The sequence below is a fragment of the Artemia sp. Qi Xiang Cuo genome, chromosome 13 (genome assembly GCF_049724085.1).
Source record: "Artemia sp. Qi Xiang Cuo chromosome 13, ASM4972408v1, whole genome shotgun sequence".
In the NCBI taxonomy this organism is placed as follows: Eukaryota; Metazoa; Arthropoda; class Branchiopoda; order Anostraca; family Artemiidae; genus Artemia; species Artemia sp. Qi Xiang Cuo.
This window is the reverse complement of record NC_142806.1, coordinates 61758674-61783940: the sequence shown is the minus strand read 5'-3', so window position 1 is coordinate 61783940 and position 25267 is coordinate 61758674. Positions and strand designations below refer to the sequence as shown.

Below are 25267 nucleotides of genomic sequence, written 5' to 3'. Positions count from 1 at the left end.
GTGTCACAGAGACGACACAGAGAGTCGTCTCGGTGTCGTCGCTGTGTATGGGTGTTCTCTGTGTCATGTTCGTGTCGTCGCTGTCTGTGTCTTCTCTATGTCGTCTCTGTGTCGTCTCTGTGCCTTCTCTGTGTCGTCTCTGTGTCGTCTCTGTGTCGTCTCTGTGTCGTCTCTGTGTCGACACAGAGACGACACAGAGACGCCTGGGACGATCTGTGTCGTCTCTGTGTCATCTCTGTGTCGTCTTTTCTCTGTGTCGTCTAGGTGTCGTCTCTGTGGCGTCGTCTGTATGCAGTCTCGGTATCGTGTCTGTGTCGTGTGTGTGTCGACACAGAGACGACACAGAGTCTTCTCTGTGTCGTCTCTGTGTCTTTGTCGTCTCTGTGTCGTCTCTTTGTCGTCGTCTCTGTGTCGTCTCTGTGTCATCTCTGTGTCGTGTGTTTGCCATCTGTCGGTCGTCTATCTGTTTGGTCGCTGTGTAGAAAGTGAGAAAACACAGACTAGTCTCTGTGTCATCACGGTTTCTTCTCAGTGGCATCGAGTCGTTGTCTACTTGTTTCGGAGAGGGTGTCGTCTCTGTGTCGTCTCTGTGTCGTCTCTGTGTCGTCTCTCTGTTGCTGATCGATTTCGTCAAAGAGACGACCAAGAGACGCCACAGAGACGACACAGAGTCGTGTCGGTGTCGGCTCGGTGTCTGTGTCGTCTCTGGGTCACTGCGACGACACAGAGTGTCATCTGTGTGTCGTCGGAGGGTCTGTGCCGTGGCGGGTGCGTCTCGTGTTCGGTGAGGGGTGAGGGGCGTGGTGTAGTATCTGGGCCTTGGGTTTGTCGTGTGGTGGGATTGTCGGGGTCGTCTCTCGTTTTCCTCTAGGGTGCGAATCTTTGTCGACCCAGATCCAAACACGACAAGTGAAAGATTCGTCGCGGGGTCGGCTCTGTTTCGGCTCTGTGTGGTCGATGTGTCGTATCTGTGTCACTGAGTCGACACAGATACGACACTCAGAGTAGTCGCTGTGTCGTCTAGGTGTCTGTGTAGTCTCGGTGTCGTCTCTGTGTCGTCTCTGTGTCGTCTCTGTGTCCTGGGTCGTCTCTGTGTCGTCTCTGTGTCGTCTCTGTGTCGTGTCTGTGTCGTCTCTGTGTCGTCTCTGTGTCGTCTCTCTGTGGCGTCTCTGTGTCGACACAGAGACGACACAGACACGACACAGAGTCGGCGCTGTGTCGTTTCTGTGTCTGGGTCGGCTGTGTGTCTGTGTCGTCTCGTTGTCGTCTCTGTGTCGTCTCGTTGTGGTCGTCTCGGTGTCGTTTCTGTGCCGTCTAGGTGTCGTGTCTGTGTCGTCTTGGTGTCGTCTCTGTGTCGTCTATCGGGGTCGTCTCTGTGTCGACACAGAGACGACCCAGCGACGACACAGCGACGACACAGAGTCGTCTCTGTGTCGTCTCTGTGTCTGTGTCATCTCTGTGTCGTCTCTGTGTCGTCACTGTGTCGTCTCGGGGGCACAAAGACTAAAAAGTCACGACACGGAGACGACACAGTGAGTCGTCTCGCTGGGGTCGCGGGGGCGGTGTCGTCTCGGTGTCGTCGTCTCTGTGCCGTCTCGGTGTCGTCTCTGGTTCGTCTCTGTGTCGTCTCTCTGTGTCGTCTCTGTGCCGAGACTGAGACACCACTGTGAGTCGTCTCGGTGTCGGTGTCGTCTCGGTGTCTTCTATGTGTGGTCGCTTCGTCTTCGTCGAGGGTTGGTCTCTTTGTCTTATCTGTGGCTTCTCTGTGTCGTATCAGTGTAGTCTATGTGTCGTCTCTCTGTGTAGTGTCTGTGTCGACACAGAGACGACACAGAGACGACACAGAGTCGTCTCTGTGTCGTCTCTGTGTCTGTGTAGTCTCTGCTTCTGTGTCGTCTCTGTGTCGTCGAGGGGGCGTCTTACGGGGGTCGTTTCTTGGACATCTTTGTTTAGTTGCGGGGGGTTCTTTGGTTCTTATCTTGTGCGTCTATCTTTTGCATCTCGTGTTAGAAAAAGTGTCATAAAACAGTACACAACGTGTCCCACCCGCGTCGTCTCTTGTGTCATCTTTGTGTCTGTGTCATCTCTATGTCGTCTCTGTGTCGTCTCTGTGTCGTCTCTGTGTCACAGAGACGACACAGAGACGACACGGAGACGACACAGAGAGTCGTCTCTATGTCGTCTCTGTGTATGTGTCGCCTCTGGGTCGTCTCTGTGTCGTCGACGATGTGGCGTCTATGGGTCGGGTGTGTGTCATCTCTGTTTCTTCTCTATGTTTCGTCTAGGTGTAGGCAAAGTGACAACACATAGAGTCGTCTCTGGGTCTGTTTCGTCTCTGTGTCGTCTCTGTGTTGTCTGTTTGTCGACACAGAGACGACACTGAGACGACACAAAGTCGTCTTGGTATATTCTCGGTGTCGTCTCTGTGTCGTCTCAGTGTCTTATCTCTGTATCGTCTCGGTGGCGACACAGAGACGACACAGAGACGACACAGAGATTCGTCTCCGTGTCGTCTCTGTTTCGTCGTCTCTGTGTCGTCTCCAAGTCGGCTCTGTGTCGTCGTCTCTGTGTCGTTTCTGTTTCGTCTCTGTGTCACCGAGACGACACAGAGACGAAAAATAGACTACAAACATAAAGACAAGACACAGACACACAGACGACATCGAAAAACATACTAGCCAGACAGACCTAAGACCCAAATACAGCTCGGTGACGTCTCTGAGACACAACGACGACACAGAGACGACACAGACACAGAGACGTCACAGAGACGACACAGAGACGACACAGAGACGACACAGAGACGACACAGAGACGACTCTCTGTGTCGTATCTGTGTCGTCTCTGAGACACAACGACGACACAGAGACGACACAGACACAGTGACGACACCAAGAGACGACACAGAGACGACACAGAGACGACCCAGAGACGTAAACTAGACGACACCGATACGACGACACCCAGCCAACCCACAGACGACACAAACCCGATACAGCGACGACACCTAAACAGAGACGACACAGATCCATCCATCTTAGGCCTCTCTGTGGCGTCTCTGATTAGTGGCTTAGCCCCCGAGACGAAACATAGACGATCACTGCAAGACACCGATAAGACCCCGACCCCGATAAGAACCACATCCGACTCAGTGTAGTCTCTGTGGTGACCACGAGCTGAAACCGACATACCACACAGAGCCGACACAGAGCGGGCAAATAGACGACACAACGACGACACAGAGACGACACAGAGACGACATCGAGACGACGACAAATAAACCACACAGAGACGACACACACACAATACCACGAGCCGACCCCGAGATGGCGAAGAGTCGCATCATCGAAGCCCCCGCGAAGACGACAACTACACGACAACGCCCCTACAAAGCGCTCACAACTCTTTACCCAAGAGCCGCCCCCGAGACGACCCAGACCATCCACCGCCCCAGCTACGAAAAAGCCACAACTCACTTTGACATCTCTGAGTCGTGTCAGTGACCCCGAGCCGACACAGAGACGACACAGACACAGCGACGCCCCAGACACGACTCTGAGTCGTCGGAGTGACTTCATATTGTCTTCACTGTGACGACCCACAGAGATGACACAGAGAACATACAGAGACTACACACAGCCGACACAGCGAGGTCACAGAGACGACCAAGAGATGACACAGAGATGACGATACAGACACGCCCCCGAGACTACCCAAAGCCCCCACAGAGACGACCTAGAGATGACACCTAGACGACACCGCGACGCCACCGCGACTACACAGAGACGACGAACGGTGTCGTCACAGTGACACCGCGACGAAACAGACACCGAGACAACACAGAGATGACTCTTTGTCTTCTCAGTGACACAGCTAAGACACAGAGACTACACCTACACAGAGACGACAAAGATACGGGACAGAGACGACACAGAGACGACACAGACACGACGACACAGAGACGACACCGACACAGAGACGACACAGAGACGACTCTCTGTGTCGTCTCTGTGACACAGAGACGACACAGATACGACACAGAGACGACACAGACAAAGAGACGACACAGAGAGACCACACAGAGACGACACAGACACTACACAGAGACGTAACAGAGACGACAAAGACACGACGACCCCGAGACGACCCAGACACGACAAAACGACGACACACAGACTACGCAGCACCAGATCCGACACTGAGACGACACACTTTGTAGTGTCAATGTCTTATCTGGGTCGTATATTTGTCTCAGATCCGACACCACGATGACACAGAGACGAAACAGAGACGACACAGAACCAGAGACGACACAGAGACGACACAGAGACGACACAGACCCCGAGACAACACAGCGATGCCTCTGTGTCGTCTCTGTGTCGTCTCTGTCTTGTCTCTGTGTCGTCTCTGTGTCGACACAGAGACGACATAGAGAGACGACACAGATACGACACAGAGACGACACCGAAACGACACAGAGACGGCACAGATACAACCCAGAGACTACCCAGACACCACCCAGACAAAGAGACGACACTGACACAGATACGACATCGACCCAGAGACGACACATACACGACACTCTGTGTCGTCTCTGTGACACAGAGACGACACAGAGACGACACAGACACAGATACGACACCCAGACGACACTGGGTCCTCTCTGTGACACCTAGACGACACAGACACCCAGACGACACCGAGACGTCACAGAGACTACCCAGAGACAGCACTGCTACGCCACCCACACAGAGACGACTCCGAGACTTCACCCAGATCTTCGCAAGACACGAAACACATCCGACACGGAACCACAGCCTAACACGCGACCTCGCTCTGTGTGGTATCTGTGACGTCTATGTGACACTGACACGCCACAGAGATGACAGCTAGAGGACCCAGACACATAGATGACACCGAGATCCGTCACCGACAAGACACAGAGACCACATAGAGAAACCGCCGAGACAGACACCACACGCCAAAGCGACTCAGACTAACCTACGACCCATAGACGACAAAAAGACCACACAGAGACGACACAAACACAGAGACGACACCGCACCTACTATCGGTGGCGGCACTTATGCTTCTGGATTTCTTAGCGTTTACCCCGAGATCAATAAGCGGAGCCCAGTAGACGCCAAACAGAAGCAACAGCAACAGAGACGCCCCAGAGAGACGAACACGCCACTACCCCCCGCTGGACACGATACTCAAGCGAGAAGACAACGATACCAACCCGCGACCGAAAAGCGTCTATCCCACCGCGACGACACCGAGACGAAACACACAGTAGACAAAGAGACGACAATGAGATGGTAAAGAGACGACACAGAGACGACGAAACACAGACCACCACGAGACGACACACAGACGACACAGAGACCACCCCGCGACGACACCGACATCACACAGCGACTCCTCTCTTTGTAAAATCTGTGTAGGATCATTTCCCAAGAGTTGAACCAGACCGAGAGACGACACAGAGACGACACAAATAAGAACACGAGGTGACAACGCGTTAAACACGCCCAGCCCGCGCTCCAACGAACCCGCATTTACCCCGCGACGACCCCGAGACGACACCGACACCTAGCCGACACAGAGAGACGACACAGAGACGACACAGACACAGAGACGACTCTGTGTCGTCTCTGTGTCGTCTCTGTGTCGTCTATATGTCGACACCGAGACTACACAGAGAGACGACACCTAGATGACTCAGACACATCAAACAGAAGCCCCAGAAACTAAAAAGACACCAATACAACGAGACTACCCACAGCCGACACAGAGACGACACAGAGACGCAACAGACACAGAGACCACACAGAGACGACTCTCTGTGTCGTCTCTGTGACATAGAGACGACACAGAGATCTGGCTCAGACACAAAGACGACACAGAGACGACACAGAGACTACACCTACCCAGAGACGACACAGAGAGACGACACAGAGACGACACATACAAGACACCGAGACACAACAGAGACGACTAAGAGACGACGACACAGAAACGACACAGAGACGACACAGAGACCATACAGAGACGACACAGACACCGAGACGACACCGAGACGACTCTCTGTGTCGTCTCTGTGTCGTGTCTGTGTCGTCTCTGTGACGACACAGAGACGACTCTGTGTCGTCTCTGTGTTGACACAGAGACGACACAGATAGACGACACAGAGACGACACAGAGATGGCACAGAGACGACACAGAGACTACACAGAGACGACTCAGATACGACAAACAGAAGACGACACAGAGACGACACAGAGACGACACAGAGAGAAGATACAGACACGACACAGAGAAGGCGAATAGACCCCACAGAGACGACCCAGAGACGTCTACACAAAGACGACACAGAGACCACACAGAGACCAAACCGAGACGACACAGAGACGATACAGAGACGACACAGACACAGAGACGACACAGAGACGACTCTCTGTGTCGTAGCGGTGTCGTCTCTGTGACACAGAGACGACACAGACACGACACAGACACAGAGACGACACAACCACGACTCGGTGACTACTCTGTGTCGTCATTTTGTCTTCGCTGGGACGACACAGAGAGACGACACAGAGACGGCCCAGTGACGACACCGAGACGACGACCCCGCCACGCCATAGAGACGATAGAGCGACGACACCGAGACGACACAGACACAGAGACGACACCAAGACTATTCTCTGTGTCTTCTCTTTGTCGTTTCTGTGACACAGAGTCGACACAGAGAGGACACAGACACAGAGAAGACACAGAGACGACTCTATGTCATCTCTGTGTCGTCTCTGTGTGGACCCCGAGAAGACACCGAGAGCCGACACAGAGACGACACAGAGACGACACAGAGACGGCACAGAGACCACACAGAAACGGAGCAGAGAAGACACAGAGACGACACAGAGACGACGACACAGAGACGACACAGACACAGAGACGACACAGACACAGAGACGACACCGAGACGACTCTCTGTGTCGTCTCTGTGTCTTGTCTTTGTCGTCTCTGTGACACAGAGATGACGTCTCTGTGTCGTTTATGTGTCGTGTCTGTGTCGTCTCTGTGTCGTCTCGTTGTGTCGTCTCTGTGTCGACACAGAGACGCCACAGAGACGACGACACAGAGACGACACAGAGACGACACAGACACAGAGACGACACAGTGTCGTCTCTGTGTCATCTCTGTGTCGTCTCTGTGTCATCTCTGTGTCGACACAGAGACGGCACAGAGACGACACAGACACACAGACGACACAGACACAGAGACGACCCCGAGCCAACTCTTGTTCGGCTCTGTGTAGTCTCTGGGGCGAACCCGAGACGACCCAGAGAGACGCCCAACCGCAGCCCACCTTACGACACCTATCCCGCAAAGAGCTACCCCCTAGACGACGACACAGAGACACCACAGACACAACACCGAGACAAAGATGAAACAGAGACGACTCTCTGTGTAGTCTCTGTGTCGTCTCTGTGTTGTCTCTGTGTCATCTCTTTGTCGACAAAGAGACGACACAGAGACGACACAAGAGACGACACAGAGACGGCACTGAGACGACACCGAGCCGCTGACACCGAGCCGACCCCGAGCCTACAACGACACAGAGACGCCAATTACACGACTCTAACTGTCATCTCATTGTCGTTTCTGTGACACCGAGTCTACACATAGAGGACAAAGAGACTACACATCGACGACACAGAGACGGCACAGACACAGAGACGAAACAGAGACGACTCTATGTCGTCTCTGTGTCGTCTCTGTGTCGTCTCTGTGTCAACACAGAGACGACACAGAGAGACGACACCGAGACGACACAGCGACGACACAGAGACGGCGCAGAGACTCCCCAGAGCCTACCCAGAGACGACTATACAGATCAGCTACCGTCACGGCAACGATACGCAAAATACACGTAACAGACAAAGAGAAGCACAGACACTACAAAGACCCAGAGACGACACCTAGACGACACAGACAAAGACAGGACACCGAGACGACTCTGTGTCGTCTCTGTGTCGTGTCTGTGTTGACACAGAGACGACACAGAGAGACGACACAGAGACGACACAGAGACGACACAGAGACGACGACACAGAGACGACACAGAGACGACGACACAGAGACGACACAAGAGACGACACAGAGATGACACGAGACGACACGAGACGACTCTCTGTGTCGTCTCTGTGTCGTCTCTGTGACACAAAGACGACACAGAGACTACAAAGACACAGAGATTACAAACATACACGAGACTGAGACGAAACCTAAACGAACCAGAGACTGCCCAGAGACTACAAAGAGACGATGACACACAGAATACACAGGCACGACACAAAGACAACACAGAGCCGAGACAGACACAGAGACGACAAAGAGACGACTCTCTGTGTCGGCTCTGTGTGTCTGTGTCGTATCTGTGACACAGCGACGACACAGAGACGACTCTGTGTCGTCTCTGTGTTGACACAGAGACGAGACCGAGAGACGACACAGAGACGACACAGAGACCGACACAGAGACGACACACAGACGACACAGACACCGAGACTACAAATAGTCGACGACACCGAGACGACACCGAGACGACACATACAGACGACACAGAGACGACCAAGAGATGGCGAAGAGACGACACAGAGACGACCCAGAGACGATGACACAGAGACGACACAGAGACGACACAGAGACGACACTGAGACGTCACTGTGTCGACACAGAGACGACACAGAGACGACACAGAGATCGTCTCTGTGTACTGTACACAGACATCAGAGACGACACAGACACAGAGACGACACAGAGACGACTCTGTGTCGTCTCTGTGTCGTCTCTTGTGTCGTCTCTGTGTCGACACAGAGAGACGACACAGAGACGGCACTGAGTCGACACAGAGACGACGACACAGAGACGACACAGAGACGACACAGAGACGAGACGACTCAGAGTCGACTCTGTGTCTCTGTGTCTTCTCTGTGTCGTTTCTGTGTCACAGAGTCGACACAGAGAGGACACAGACACAGAGATGACACAGAGTCGTCTCTGTGTCGTCTCTGTGTCGTCTCTGTGTCGACACAGAGATCGACACAGAGACGTCACAGTGTCGTCACTGTGTCGTCTCAGTGACGACACAGAGACGGTACAGAGACGACACAGAGACGACACAGAGACGACGACACAGAGACGACACAGACACAGAGACGACACAGAGTCGTCTCTGTGTCGTCTCTGTGTCGTCTCTGTGTCGTCTCTGTGACACAGAGATCGTCTCTGTGTCGTCTCTGTGTCGTCTCTGTGCCGTCTCTGTGTCGTCTCTGTGTCGTCTCTGTGTCGTCTCTCTGTGTCGTCTCTGTGTCGACACAGAGACGACGACACAGAGACGACACAGAGACGACACAGAGACGACTACAGAGTCGTCTCAGTGACGACTCTGTGTCGTCGCTGTGTCGTCTGTGTGTGGTCTCTGTGTCGTCTCTGTGTCGACACAGACGACACAGAGACGACACAGACACAGAGACGACACAGAGATCGTCTCTGTGTCGTCTCTGTGTCTGTGTCGTCTCGTGTCGTCACAGAGTCACCGTCTCTGTGTCGTCTCAGTGCCGTCTCTGTGTCGTCTCTGTGTCGTCTCTGTGTCGTCTCTATGTCGACACTGTGACGACACACAGACGAGACACTGACAACACACAGAGACGACAAAGAGGCGACACAGAGACAGAGACGACACAGAGACGACTCTGTGTCGTCTCTGTGTCGTCTCTGTGCTCGTCTCTGTGTCGACTCTGTGTCGTCTCTGTGTCGACACAGAGTCGACACAGAGTCGACGTCACAGAGACGACACAGAGACGACACAGAGACGACACAGAGACGACACAGAGACGTATCGACACAGATGACGACACATGATGACGACACAGAGACGACACAGAGAAGACACAGAGACGAAACAGAGACGACACAGAGACGACTCACAGTCGACGCAGAGTCGTCTCGGTGTCGTCTCGACACAGAGATGACGTCTCTGTGTCGTCTCTGTGTCGTCTCTGTGTCGTCTCTGTGTCGTCGTCTCTGTGTCGTCTCTGTGTCGACACAGAGACGACACAGAGAGACGACACAGAGACGACACAGAGACGACACAGAGACGACACAGACGGCACAGAGACGACACATGAGTCGTCTCTGTGTTGTCTCTTTGTCGTGTCTGTGTCATGTTTTTGACATCACTTTGACTACAAAGTTCCGTAAAGGTGTCGTCTCAGTGTGTCACAGAGACGACACAGAGTCATCTCTGTGTCGTCTCTGTGTCGTGTCGTCTCTGTGTCATCTCTGTGTCTGTGTCGTCTCTGTGTCGTCTCTGTGTCGTCTCTGTGTCGTCTCTGTGTAGACACATAGACGACACAGAGACGACACTGAGTCGTCACTGTGTCGTCATCTGTGTCGTCTCTGTGTCTGTGTCGTCTCTGTGTCGTCTCTGTGTCGTCTCTGTGTCGTCTCTGTGTCGACACAGAGACGACACAGAGACGACACAGAGACGACACGAGACGACACTGAGACGACACGAGTCGTCTCTGTGTCGTCTCTGTGTCGTCTCTGTGTCGTCTCTGTGTCGTCTCTGTGTCGACACACTGAGACGACACAGAGACGACACAGAGACGACACTGAGACGTCGTCACTACTGAGACGACTCTGTGTCGTATCGACATCTGTGTCGACACAGAGACGACACAGAGACGACACAGAGACGACACTAGAGTCGTCTCTGTGTCGTCTCTGTCGTCTGTGTCGTCTCTGTGTCGTCTCTGTGTCGTCGTCTCTGTGTCGACACAGAGACGACACAGAGACGACACAGAGACGACACATGTGATCGTCACTGATGACGACGCTCTGTGTCGACTCTGTCGTCACAGAGACGACACAGAGACGACACAGACACAGAGACGACACAGAGTCGACTCGTTGTCGTCTCTGTGTCGGCGCTGTGTCACAGAGTAGTCCCCGATACGCAAAAGACACGACACAGACACAGATACGACACAGACACAGAGACGACACAGTGACAACTCTGTGTCTGTGTCGTCTCTGTGTCGTCTCTGTGTCGTCTCTGTGTCGACACAGAGACGACACAGAGAGAAGACACAGAGACGACACAGAAACGGCTCAGAGAAGACACAGAGACGACACAGAGACGACGACGAGACTACACAGAGACGACACAGAGACGAACCAGAGACGACACAGAGACGACACCGACACAGAGACGACACAGAGACGACACAGATACAGATACGACACAGAGACGACTCTGTGTCGTCTCTGTGTCGTCTCTGTGTCGACACAGAGACGACACAGAGAGACGACAAAGAGACGACACAGAGACGACACAGAGACGACACAGAGACGACACAGAGACGACACAGATACGACACAGAGACGACACAGAGACGACGAAAAAGACACGACACAGAGACGACACAGAGACGACACAGACATGACACGACACAGAGACGACTCTGTGTCGTCTCTGTGTCGTCTCTGTGACGACACAGAGACGACACAGAGACGACACAGATCACAGAGACGACACAGAGCGACACGAGACGACACAGACACAGAGACGAATCTGTGTCGTCTCTTTGTCGTGTCTTTGTTGACAAAGAGACAGCACAGAGAGACGACACAGAGACGACATAGAGACTGTACAGAGACGGCACAGAGACGACGAAAAAGAAACGACAAAAAGACCACACAGAGACAGCAAATAAACAGAGATAAAACAGAGACGACTCCCGGTGTCGTCTCTGTGTCGTCTCTGTGACGACACAGAGACGACACAGAGACGACACAGACACAGAGACGACACAGAGACGATCTCTGTGTCGTCTCTGTGTCGTCTCTGTGTCGACACAGAGACGACACAGAGAGACGACACAGAGACGACACAGAGACGACACAGAGCCGGCACAGAGACGACACAGAGACGTCGACTCAGAGACGACACAGAGACGACACAGAGACGACTCTGAGTCGACACTGAGACGTCATCTGTGTCGTACACAGTGACACAGAGACGACACAGACACAGAGACGACACAGAGACGATCTCTGTGTCGTCTCTGTGTCGTGTCGTCTCTGTGACCTGAGTCGACACAGAGTCAGTGTCGTCTCTGTGTCTGTGTCGTCTGTGTCGTCTGTGTCGTCTCTGTGTCGTCTCTAGTGTCGTCTCTGTGTCGACACAGAGACGACGACACAGAGACGACACAGAGACGACACACAGAGACGACACAGACACAGAGACGACACAGAGACGACTACTGTGTCGTCTCTGTGACGATCATCTGTGTCGTCTCTGTGTCGTCTCTGTGTCGACAAAGAGACGACACAGAGACGACACAGACACAGAGACGACACAGAGAAAGAGACGACACAGAGACGACTCTGTGTCGTCTCTGTGTCTTCTCTGTGTTGACACAGAGACAACACAGAGAGACGACACAGAGACGACAGAGAGAGACGACACCGAGACGGCACAGAGACGACACAGAGACGACGATACAGAAAGGACACAGAGACGACACAGAGACAGAGACGACACAGAGACGACTCTCTGTGTCGTCTCTGTGTCGTCTCTGTGTCGTCTCGTGTCGACACAGAGACGACACAGAGACGACGACACAGAGACGACACAGAGACGACGACAGACACAGAGACGACTCTGTGCTCTGTGTCGTCTCTGTGTCGTCTCTGTGTCGACACAAGAGACGACACAGAGACGACACAGAGACGACACAGAGACGACACAGAGACGACACAGAGACGACACAGAGACGACAGTCAGGACGACTCTGTGTCGTCTCTGTGTCGTCTCTGTGCATCAGTGACACAAAGATGAGACAGAGAGACGACACAGAGATGACACAAACACGGCAAAGACACGGCACAGAGACGACGAAAATGTGATGACCACAAGACCGCACAACCCCGAAAACGACAAGCCACAGACCAACAGACGAGACAGAGAAGACTCTGTGTCGTCTCTGTGTTGTCGCTGTGACAAAGAAACGCCACCGAGATGACCCAGACACAGAGACTACACAGAGACGACTCTGAGACGTCACAGTGACGACACAGAGTCGACACAGAGACGACACAGAGAGACGACACAGAGACGACACAGAGACGACACAGAGACGACACAGAGACGACACAGAGACGGACACAGAGACAGACACAGAGACGACACAGAGACGACGACACAGAGACGACACAGAGACGACACAGAGACGGCCCAGATACGACACAGAGACGACGACACAGAGACGACACAGAGACGAGACGGACACAGAGACGACACGAGACGACACAGAGACGACGACACAGAGACGACTCTGTGTCGTCTCTGTGTCGTCTCTGTGTCGACACAGATGACGACACAGAGACGACACAGAGACGACACAGAGACGACACAGACACAGAGACGACACAGAGACGACTCTCTGTGTCGTCTCTGTGTCGTCTCTGTGTCGTCTCTGTGACACAGAGATGACGTCTCTGTGTCGTCTCTGTGTCGTCTCTGTGTCGTCTCTGTGTCGTCTCTGTGTCGTCTCTGTGTCGACACAGAGACGACACAGAGACGACGACACAGAGACGACACAGAGACGACACAGAGACGACACAGACACAGAGACGACACAGAGACGACTCTGTGTCGTCTCTGTGTCATCTGTCGTCTCTGTCATCCTGTGTCGACACAGAGACGGCACAGAGACGACACAGACACAGAGACGACACAGAGACAGAGACGACACAGAGACGACTCTGTGTCGTCTCTGTGTCGTCTCTGTGTCGACACAGAGACGACACAGAGACGGACCAGAGACGGCAAAGAGACGGCCCCCAGACGACACCGAGCCGGACACGCCCCGACACAGAGCCACACCCTACACAGAGCCACACCCGCCACCGACATGCGCCCTAGACGACGCTCTGTAGTCTCTGTGTCGTCTCTGTGTCGTGTCTGTGTCATCTCTGTGTCGACAAAGAGACGACACAGAGTCGACACAGAGACGACACAGAGTCGACACTGAGACGACACAGAGACGACCACACAGAGACGACACAGAGACGACTCAGACCCAGAGACGACACAGACACGACTCTCTGTGTCTTCACTTTTTCGTATCTGTGACACAGAGACGACCAAGATACAACACAGAGACGACACCGAGAAGACACCACGCCTACCCAGAACCCTCGATTAAACCTATACTAATATAGGTTGTCTCGTGCTCTTCATAGTGTAATTTCTGTGGCACCATATAGACGACACCCAGAGACGACACATCGCATACCACAAGACGTCACCGAGACGAGGCAGAGACGACACAAAGACGACGATACAGAGACGAAACAGAAACGATACAGACACAGACGACGACACAGAGAAGACATTCACACGACACAGAGACGACACAGAGACGACACAGACAAAGAGACGACACAGAGACGACTCTGTGTCGTCTCTGTGTCGTCTCTGTGTCGACACAGAGACGACACAGAGAGACGACACAGAGACGACACAGAGACGACACAGAGACGACACTGAGACGACACAGAGACGGCACAGAGATAACACCGAGACGACACCGAGCCGACGCAACAGAGCCGACACCGAGACGACACAGAGACCACATCGAGATGACACAGACACAGAGACGACTCTCTGTGTCGTCTATGTGTCGTCTCTGTGACACAGAGACAACACAGAGACGACACAGACACAGAGACGACACAGCAGAGACGACACAGACACAGAGACGACTGTGTCTCTTATCTGGCTCTACTTTTTGACGACAAAGAGACAAAACAGAGAGACGACACAGAGACGGCACAGAGACGAAATATAGCCCAACAAGTGACGAAAACCAAGAGACGACACAGAGACGAAAACGACACGACCAAGACACAGAGACGACACAGAGACGACTCTCTTTGTCGTCTCTGTTGGGTGGCTGTGCCATCGGGATGACACAGAGACGACCCCGACCCCGAGAGACGACACCGAGACGACTCTGTGTCGTCTCGTGTCGTCGTCTCTGTGTCGACACAGAGACGACACAGAGAGACGACACAGAGACGAAACAGAGAAGACACAGAGACGACAAAGAGACGACACAGAGACGACACCTAATCGACGACGCCGAGACGAAACATAGACGACACAGAGACGACACAGAGACGACACAGACACAGAGACGACACAGAGCGACACAGAGACGACACAGAGACGACTCTCGTGTGTCGTCTCTGTGTCGTCTCTGTGTCGTCATCTAGAGACGACACAGAGACTGACACAGAGTCGTCTCTGTGTCGTCTCTGTGTCGTCTCTGTGTCGTCTCTGTGTCGTCTCAGAGTACGTCTCTGTGTCGTGTCGTCTCTGTGTCGACACAGAGACGACGACACAGAGACGACACAGAGACGACACAGAGACGACACAGACACAGAGACGACACAGAGACGACTCTGTGTCGTCTCTGTGTCATCTCTGTGTCGTCTCTGTGTCGATCTCTGTGTCGACACAGAGACGACACAGAGACAACAAAGAGACGACACAGAGACGACACAGAGACAGAGACGACACAGAGACGACTCTGTGTCGTCTTGTCGATTCTGTGTCGACACAGAGACGAAACAGACACAGAGACGACCCAGAAACCACACCGACACGGGACCAAGATGGAACCGACCTGAACCCGAGACGACGACACCGACTCAACCCCGAGCATACAACCACCCACCGACGACCACTCGCCGACTCTCTGTGTAGTCTCTGTGTCGTCTCTGTGTCGTCTCTGTGACACAGAGACGACGACACAGAGACGACACAGAGACGACACAGACACAGAGACGACTCTCTGTGTCTACTCTGTGTCGTCTCTGTGACACAGAGACGACACAGAGACGACACAGACACAGAGACGACACAGAGATGACACAGAGACGACACAGACACAGAGACGACTCTGTGTCGTCTCTGTCGTCTCTGTGTCGACACAGAGACGACACAGAGAGACGACACAGAGACGACACAGAGACGACGCAGAGACGACACAGAGACGACGACAAAGTGAAGACAAAGATACCACACAGAGACGACACAGAGACAACACAGACACAGAGACGACACAGAGACGACTCTGTGTCTTCTCTTGTCGTTTCAGACACAGAGTCGACACAGAGACGGACACAGACACAGAGACGACACAGAGACGACTTCTGTGTCGTCTCTGTGTCGATCTCTGTTACGACACAGAGATGACACAGAGAGAAGACACAGAGACGACACAGAGACGACACAGAGACGGCACAGAGACGACGACACAGAGACGACACAGAGAGACACGAGAGACGGCACAGAGACGACACAGTAGACGACACGGACACAGAGACGACACAGACGAACAGAGACGATCAGACACAGAGACGACACAGAGACGACAGAGACGACACAGAGACGACACAGAGCACGACACAGAGACGACTCTAACGTGATGTACGATCTACATGCGTCGTGTCTCAGTGTCGTCTCTGTAGACGACACAGATGACGACACTGTGCCGTCATCTAGAGACGACACAGAGTCGTTTCGTGTGTCGTGCGCTGTGCGTCGTACTCTGTGTCGTGCTCTGTGGCGACACAGAGACGACACAGAGGACCGAGCGACACAGGTGACTGACACAGAGACGACACAGAGACAGACACGAGACGGCACAGAGACGACACAGAGACGACTACAGAGACGACTCTAGTAGTACGATCTAACACTCAGAGACGACGTCTAGTGTACGACACAGAGACGACACAGAGATGACGACAGAGACGACACAGAGACGAACGACACGGAGAGACGACACAGAGACGACACAGAGACGTCTCTGTGTCGTACTCTGTGTCTGTGACGACACAGAGATGACACAGAGACGACACAAGAGACGACACAGAGACGACACAGAGACGTCGACTCTGTGTCGTCTCTGTGTCTGTGCGTCTCTGTGTCTGTCTCTGTGTCAGTCGTCTCTGTGTCGTCTCTGTGTCGTCTCTGTGCCGTCTCTGTGTCGTCTCTCTGTGTCGTCTCTGTGTTGACACGACACAGAGACGACACAGAGTCGTCTTTGTGTCTTTGTCGTCTCTGTGTCGTATCTGTGTCTGGCGTCTGTGTCGTCTCTGTGTCGTCTCTCTGTGTCTCTATGTCACAGAGACGACACAGAGACGACACAGAGAGTCGTCTCTGTGTCTGTGCACATCTGATGACACAGTGACGTCTCTGTGGTCTCGTCGTCCTGTGTCGTCTCTGTGTCGTCTCTGTGCCGTCTCTGTGTCGTCCTCTGTGTCGTCTCTGTGTCGTCTCTGTGTCGTCTCTGTGTCGTCTCTGTGTCGTCTCTGTGTCGTCTCTGTGTCGACACAGACCGACGACACATAGACGACACAGAGTCGTCTCTGTGTCGTCTCTTGTGTCTGTGTCGTCTCTGTGTCAGTACTCTGATCGTCTGTGCTCGTCTCTGTGTGCGTCATCTGTGTCTGCGTCGTCTCTGTGTCGTCTCTGTGTCGTCGTCTGTGTCGTCTCTGTCGTCGTCTCTGTGTCGTCTCTGTGCCGTCTCTGTGTCGTCTCTGTGTCCGTCTCTGTGTCGTCTCTCTGTGTCGTCTCTGTGTTGACACAGAGACGACACAGAGAGACGACACAGAGACGACATAGAGTCGTCCCTGTGTCGTCTCCTGAGATCTGTGTCGTCGCTGTGTCGTCGCTGGTCGTCTCGTGTCCTCTCTGTGTCGACTCTGTGTCTACAGAAACGACTAAAGAGATGACACAGAGAGTCGTCTCTGTGTCGTCTCTGTGTCTGTGTCGTCCTCTGGTGTCGTCTCTGCTGTCGTCGTCTCTGTGTCGTCTCATGTCTGTCTCGTCTCTGTGTCGTCTCTGTGTCGTCTCCCTTGTCGACACAGAGATGACACAGAGACGACACAGAGATGACACAGAGACGACACAGAGTCGTCTCTGTGTCAGTCTCTGTGTCTGTGTGCGTCTCTGTAGGTCGTCTCTGTGATGCGTCGTCTCTGTGTCGTCTCTGTGCTGCTCGTGTCGTCTCGTGTCGTCTTGCGTGTCGTCTCTGTGTCGTCTCTGTGTCGACACAGAGACGACACAGAGAGACGACACAGAGACGACTCTGTGTCGTCTCTAGTCATCCTGTGTCGTCTCTGTGACCGATGCACGTCTCCTGTGCCGTCTCTGTGTCGGACACAGAGATGACACAGAGACGACACAGAGATGACACAGAGACGACGACACAGAGACGACTCTGTGTCGAATCTCTGTGTCTATGTCGTCTCTGTGTCGACGACAGAGACGACACAGACACAGAGATGACAAGAGACGACTCTGTGTACGTCTCTGTGACTGTGTCGTCTCTGTGACACAGAGACGACACAGAGACGACACAGACACAGAGACGACAAAGACAAAGAGACGACACAGAGACGACTCTGTGTCGTCTCTCTGTGTCGTCTCTGTGTCAACACAGAGACGACAAAGAGACACGACACAGAGACGACACACAGACCAAAAAGACACAACACACAGACCACAAAGAGACGACGACACAGACATTACACAAATACGACACCGAGAAGACACAGAGACGACACAGACACCGAAACGACACAGACACAGATACGACACATAGACGACTCTTGTGTCGTCTCTGTGTCGACACAGAGACGACACAGAGAGACGACACAGAGACGACACAGAGACGACACAGAGACGACACAGAGACGACGACACGGAGACGACGACACAGAGACGACACAGACACAGAGACGACACAGAGACGACACATCGAGTCGTCTCTGTGACTCAGTGTCGTCTCTGTGACAAAGAGACGACACAGAGACGACACAGACACAGAGACGACACAGAGACGACTCTCTGTCTGTCTCTTTGTCGTTTCTGTGACACAGAGTCGACACAGAGAGCGACACAGAGACGACACAGACGACGACACAGAGACGACACAGACACAGAGACGACACAGAGCGACTCGAGTCGTCTCTGAGTCGACTCTTTTACGACTCATAGACAACACAGAGACGACACAGAGAGAAGACACAGAGACGACACAGAGACGACACAGAGACGGCACAGAGACGACACAGAGACGACTGATACGAGATGACGACACAGAGACGACACAGAGACGACACAGACGACAGAGACGACACAGAGACGACACAGACACGAGAGATGACACAGAGACGACACAGACAAAGAGACGACACAGAGACGACTCTGTGGTCGTCTCTGTGTCGACACTGTGACGACACAGAGACGACACAGAGAGACGACAAAGAGACGACACAGAGACGACGCAGAGACGACACCGACACGACCCCGCCCCGCCACTAAGAAGACACCGAGATGAACAATCGATTCCGAAACCCAGACTACACACACACCACACAGAGACGACAAAGATATGACACAGAGACGACTCTGTTTCATCTCTGTGTCGTCTCTGTGACAGAAGACGACACAGACACAGAGACGACACAGACACAGAGACGACACAGACGACACAGACGACTCGGCGACGGCCCTAGTCGTCTCTGTTTCGACACAGGGACAACACAGAAAGACGACACAGAGACGACACAGAGACGGCACAGAGAAGACACAGAGACGACGACACAGAGACGACACAGACACAGAGAGGACACAGAGACGACTCTCTGTGGCGTCTCTGTGTCGTTTGCTGTCGACACAGAGACGACACAGAGACGGACACAGAGAGACACAGAGACGACACAGACGACGACACAGTATGATCGATCTCTGTGTCGTCTCTGTGTGCAACACAGAGACGACACAGAGACGACAGGACACAGAGACGACACAGAGACGACACAGAGACGACACAGAGACGACACAGAGACGGACACAGAGACGAGCACAGAGACGACACGGAGACAGACGACACAGAGACGACACAGAGACGACGAACAGACGGACAGAGACGACACAGACACAGAGACGACACAGAGACGACTCTCTGTGTCGTCTCTGCGTCGGTCTCTGTGTCGTCTCTGTGTCACACAGAGACGTCTCTGTGCCGTCTCTGTGTCGTCTCTAGTGTCGCTTCTGTGTCGTGCTCTGTGTCGTCTCTCTGTCGTCGTCTCTGTGTCGCCCTGCAGTCAGACGGACGACGACACAGAGACGACACAGAGACGACACAGAGACGACACAGACACAGAGACGACACAGAGACGACTCTCGTGTCGTCTCAGTCTCTAGTGTCTCTGTGCATCTGTCGACACAGAGACGACACAGAGACACACAGACACAGAGACGACACAGAGACAGAGACGACACAGAGACGACTCTGTGTCTCTGTGTTGTTTCTGTGTCGACACAGAGATGACACAGAGAGACGACACAGAGACGACACAGAGACGAGACAGAGACAGCACAGAGAAGACACAGAGACGACGACACAGACACAGAGACGACACAGACACAGAGACGACACAGAGACGACTCCCTGTGTCGTCTCTGTGTCATCTCTGTGTCGTCTCTGTGAGACGACACAGAGACGACGACACAGAGACGACACAGAGAGCACAGACACAGAGACGACACAGAGACGACTCTGTGTCGTCTCAGAGACGACACAGAGACGACACAGAGACGACACAGGACGACACAGAGACGGCACAGAGACGACACAGAGACGACACAGACGCAGAGACGACTCTAGTGTCGTCTCTGTGTCATCTCTGTGGTCGACACAGAGACGACACAGAGAGACGACACAAAGACGACACAGAGACGACACAGAGACGACAGAGACGACACAGAGACGACACAGAAGACGACACAGAGACGACGACACAGAGACGACACAGAGACGACACAGACACAGAGACGACACAGAGACGACTCTCTGTGTCGTCTCTGTGTCGTCTCTGTGACACAGAGACGACACAGAGACGACACAGAGCGACACAGAGACGACACAGAGACGACTCCTGTGTCGTCTCTGTGTCGTCTCTGTGACCGACCCAGAGAGACGACACAGAGACGACAAAGAGACGACACAGAGCCGACACAGTGACTACACCGAGACGGCGCCGAGACGACAACGAGTCGACCCCGAGTCGACGACCCACAGACGACACAGAGACGACACAGACACAGAGACGACACAGACACAGAGACGACACAGAGACGACTCTCTGTGTCGTCTCTGTGATCGTACGATACTGTGTACGACTATGACACAGAGACGACACAGAGACGACGACTACAGAGACGATTCTGAGTCGTCTCTGAGACGTCTCAGAGACGACACAGAGACGACACATAGACCACGACACAGAGACGACACAGAGACGACGACACAGAGACGACACAGAGACGACACAGAGACGACACAGACACAGAGACGACACAGAGACGACTCTCTGTGTCGATCTCTGTGTCGTCTCGTGTGACACAGAGACGACACAGAGTCGTCCTGTGTCGTCTCTGTGGCCGATACAGATGACACAGAGACGACACAGAGACGACACAGAGAGCGACACAGAGACGACACAGACACGGAGACGACACAGAGTCGATCTCTGTGTCGTCTCTGTGTCTGTGTCGTCTCTGTGTCACAGAGACGACACACAGAACACAAAGACACGAACCCGAGAATCACAAGACAAAGACCCGCCACTACGTAGACTCAGTGTCATCTATGTGTCGTCTCTGTGTCGTCGTCTCTGTGTCGACACTGAGACGTCACAGAGACGATCACAGAGACGTATCTCTGAGTCGTCTCGTGAGACGACACAGAGACGACACAGAGACGACACAGAGTCGTCTCTGTGTCTATCGTACGTCTCTGTGTCGTATCTGTGACACTGTGTCGTCTCAGTGTCGTCTCAGTGTCCGTGACGTCTCTGTGTCTGTCTCTGTGTCGCAGAGAGACGACACAGAGACGACGACAGAGAGTCGTCATCTGTGATGACACAGTGTCGTCTCTGTGTCGTCTCTGTGTCGTCTCTGTGTCGTCTCGTCGTCTCTGTGTCGTCTCTGTGTCGTCTCTGTGACGCGTCTCTGTGTCGTCTCTGTGTCGACTCTGTGTCGTACACAGCTGTGTCGTCTCTGTGTCGTCCGTGTGTCGTCTCAGTGCCGTCTCTGTGTCGACACAGAGACGACACACAGAGACGACGCAGAGTCGTCTCTGTGTCGTCTCTGTGTCTGTGTCGTCTCTGTGTCGTCTCTGTCGTCTGTGTCGTCTCTGTGTCGTCTCTGTGTACTCAGAGACGTCTCAGAGTCGTCTCTGTAGTACGTCTCTGTGTCGTCTCTGTACGTCAGTCACTGAGTCGACTCTGTGTCGTCTCTGTGTCTCTCTGTGTCGTCTCTGTGTCGTCTCTATGTGTCGTCTCTGTGTCGACACAGAGACGACACAGAGAGACGACACAGAGACGACACAGAGACGTCACTGTGTCGACACTGAGACTGTGACGTCACTGAGACGACACAGAGACGACACAGAGACCGACACAGAGACGACACAGTGACACAGAGACGACACAGAGACGACACGACTCAGAGACGATCTCTGTGTCGTCTCTGTGTCTGTGTCGTCTCTGTGTCGACACAGAGACGACACAGAGAGACGACACAGAGACGACACATGTAGACGTCACAGAGACGACACTAGAGACGACACAGAGACGACACAGAGAGATGACACAGAGACGACATAGAAACGAAACAGAGAAGACTCAGTTTAGGCTATGTTTCGTGTCGTCTCTGTGTCGTCTCTGTGACGACGTCACAGAGACCGACACAGAGACGACACTAGAGACGACTCTGAGTCGTCTCTGTGTCGTCTCTCGTGTCGTCTCTGTGTCGACACAGAGACGACACAGAGACGTCTCTGTGACGTCACTGTGACGACACAGAGTCGACACAGAGAGGACACAGAGACGGCACAGAGACGACACAGAGACGAGCACAGAGACGACACAGAGACGACACAGAGACGACGACACAGAGACGACTCTGTGTCGTCTCTGTGTCTGTGACACAGAGACGACACAGAGACGACACAGAAACAGCGATGACACACAGACGACTCTCTGTGTCGTCTCTGTGTCTCTGTGTCGTCACTGTGACAAAGAGACGACACAGAGACGACATAGGACACAGAGACGACAAAGACAAAGAGACGACACAGAGACGACTCTGTGTCGTCTCTGTGTCGTCTCAGTGTAGCAAAAGAGACAACACAGAGACGAAAAAGAGACGACACAGAGACGACACACAGACGACACAGAGACCGCAACTAGTCGAACCACCCGCGACGACACAGAGAGGACAAAGAGACAACACAGAGACAACACAGACACAGAGACGAAACAGAGAAAGGGACAACACAGAGACGACACTGTGTCGTCTCTGTGTCGTCGCTTTTGCGACCCACGGCCCCCCCCCAGAGCCGCCCCCGTGACGACCCCGAGACGGCACAGAGACGACATATAGACGACCCAGAGACGACGACACCGAGACGACACAGAGACGACACAAAAAAAGAGACGACACAGAGACGACACTCTGTGTCGTCTCTGTGTCTCTGTGTCGTCTCTGTGACGACAAGAGACGACACAGAGACGACACAGAGACGACACTCTGCGTCGTCTCTGTCGTACGACACAGAGACGACACAGAGACGACACAGACACAGAGACGACACAGAGACGACTCTGTGTCGTCTCTGTGTCGTCTCTGTGTCGACACAGAGACGACACAGAGAGACGACAAATAGACGAGACCGAGATGGAACAGAGAAGGAACCTAGACGACCCCGAGATGACTCAAAGACGGCAAATAGCCGGCGCCGAGACGACGAAAAAGATAACACACAGAGACGACAAAGAGACGATACAGAGACAAACCAGACACTCAGGCGACACAGAGATTACTCTCTTTGTCGTCTCAGTTTCGTCTCTGTGTCGACACAGAGACGACACAGAGACGACGACACAGAGACGACACAGAGACGACACAGAGACGACACAGAGACGACACAGAGACGACACTCTGACTCGTCTCTGAGTCGACACAGAGACGACACAGAGACGACGACACAGAGACGACACAGACACGACACAGAGACGACACAGAGACGACACAGAGACGACACAGAGACGACTCTGTTTCGTCTCTGTGTCGTCTCACAGAGAAGACACAGAGTCCACTCTGTCTGTTCTCTTTGACGAGACATACAGGACACACATAGACGAAATTCACCCAGCACAGAGATAGAACAGACACGGCACAGAGACGGCACAGAGACGACGACACAGAGACGACACAGAGACGACACAAGAGACGACACAGAGACGACACAGACACAGAGACGACACAGAGACGACTCTCTGTGTCGTCTCTGTGTCGTCTCTGTGTCGTCACTGAGACATCTCAGTGACGTCACAGAGACGTCTCTGTGTCGTCCTCAGTGTCGTCTCAGTGTCGACACAGAGACGACACAGAGACGACACAGAGTCGACTCGTCTGTGTCGTCTCTGTGTCGTCTCTGAGTCTGTGTCGTCTCGTGTCGTCTCTGTGTCGTCTCTGTGTCGTCTCTGTGTCACAGAGACGACACAGAGACGACGACACAGAGATCGTCTCTGTGTCTGTGTCATCTCAGTGTCGTCTCTGTGTCGACGTCTCTGTGTCGTCTCTAGTCGTCGACTCTGTGTCGTCTCTGTGTCGTCTCTGTGTCGTCTCTGTGTAGTCTCTGTGTCGTATAAGTGACGTCACTGTAGTCGTCTCTGTGTCGTCTCGTGATGACTCTGTCGTCTCTGTGTCGTCTCTGTGTCGACACAGAGACGACACAGAGACGACACAGAGACGACTCTGTGTCGTCTCTGTGTCTGTGTCGTCTCTGAGTCTGTGACGTCTCTGTGTCGTCTCAGTGTCGATCGTCACTGTGCGGACTCTGAGTCGTCTCTGTGTCGTCTCTGTGTCTTCTCTCTGTGTCGACACTGAGCACGACACAGAGACGACTCTGTGTCGTCTCTGTGTCGTCTCTGTGTCGTCTCTGTGACGACACAGAGACGACACAGAGACGACACAGACACGACACTGAGTCGACTCTGAGTCGTCTCTGTGTCGATCGTCACTGTGTCGACACAGATCGTC

The 25267-nt window shown here is 53.4% G+C and overlaps 1 protein-coding gene and 1 non-coding gene across 3 annotated transcripts in view; one reads left to right on the top strand and one right to left on the bottom strand.

Moving 5' to 3' along the window:
- Window positions 1-25267, bottom strand: part of LOC148945515 (RNA-binding Raly-like protein) — a 260929-nt gene that overhangs the window by 114589 nt on the left and 121073 nt on the right. The gene's annotated exons all lie outside the window — the stretch shown is intronic.
- On the top strand, window positions 24667-24794 carry LOC148945516 (small nucleolar RNA SNORA17). Its single transcript, XR_016142795.1, has one exon. It is a non-coding gene; the product is annotated as a small nucleolar RNA SNORA17 (small nucleolar RNA).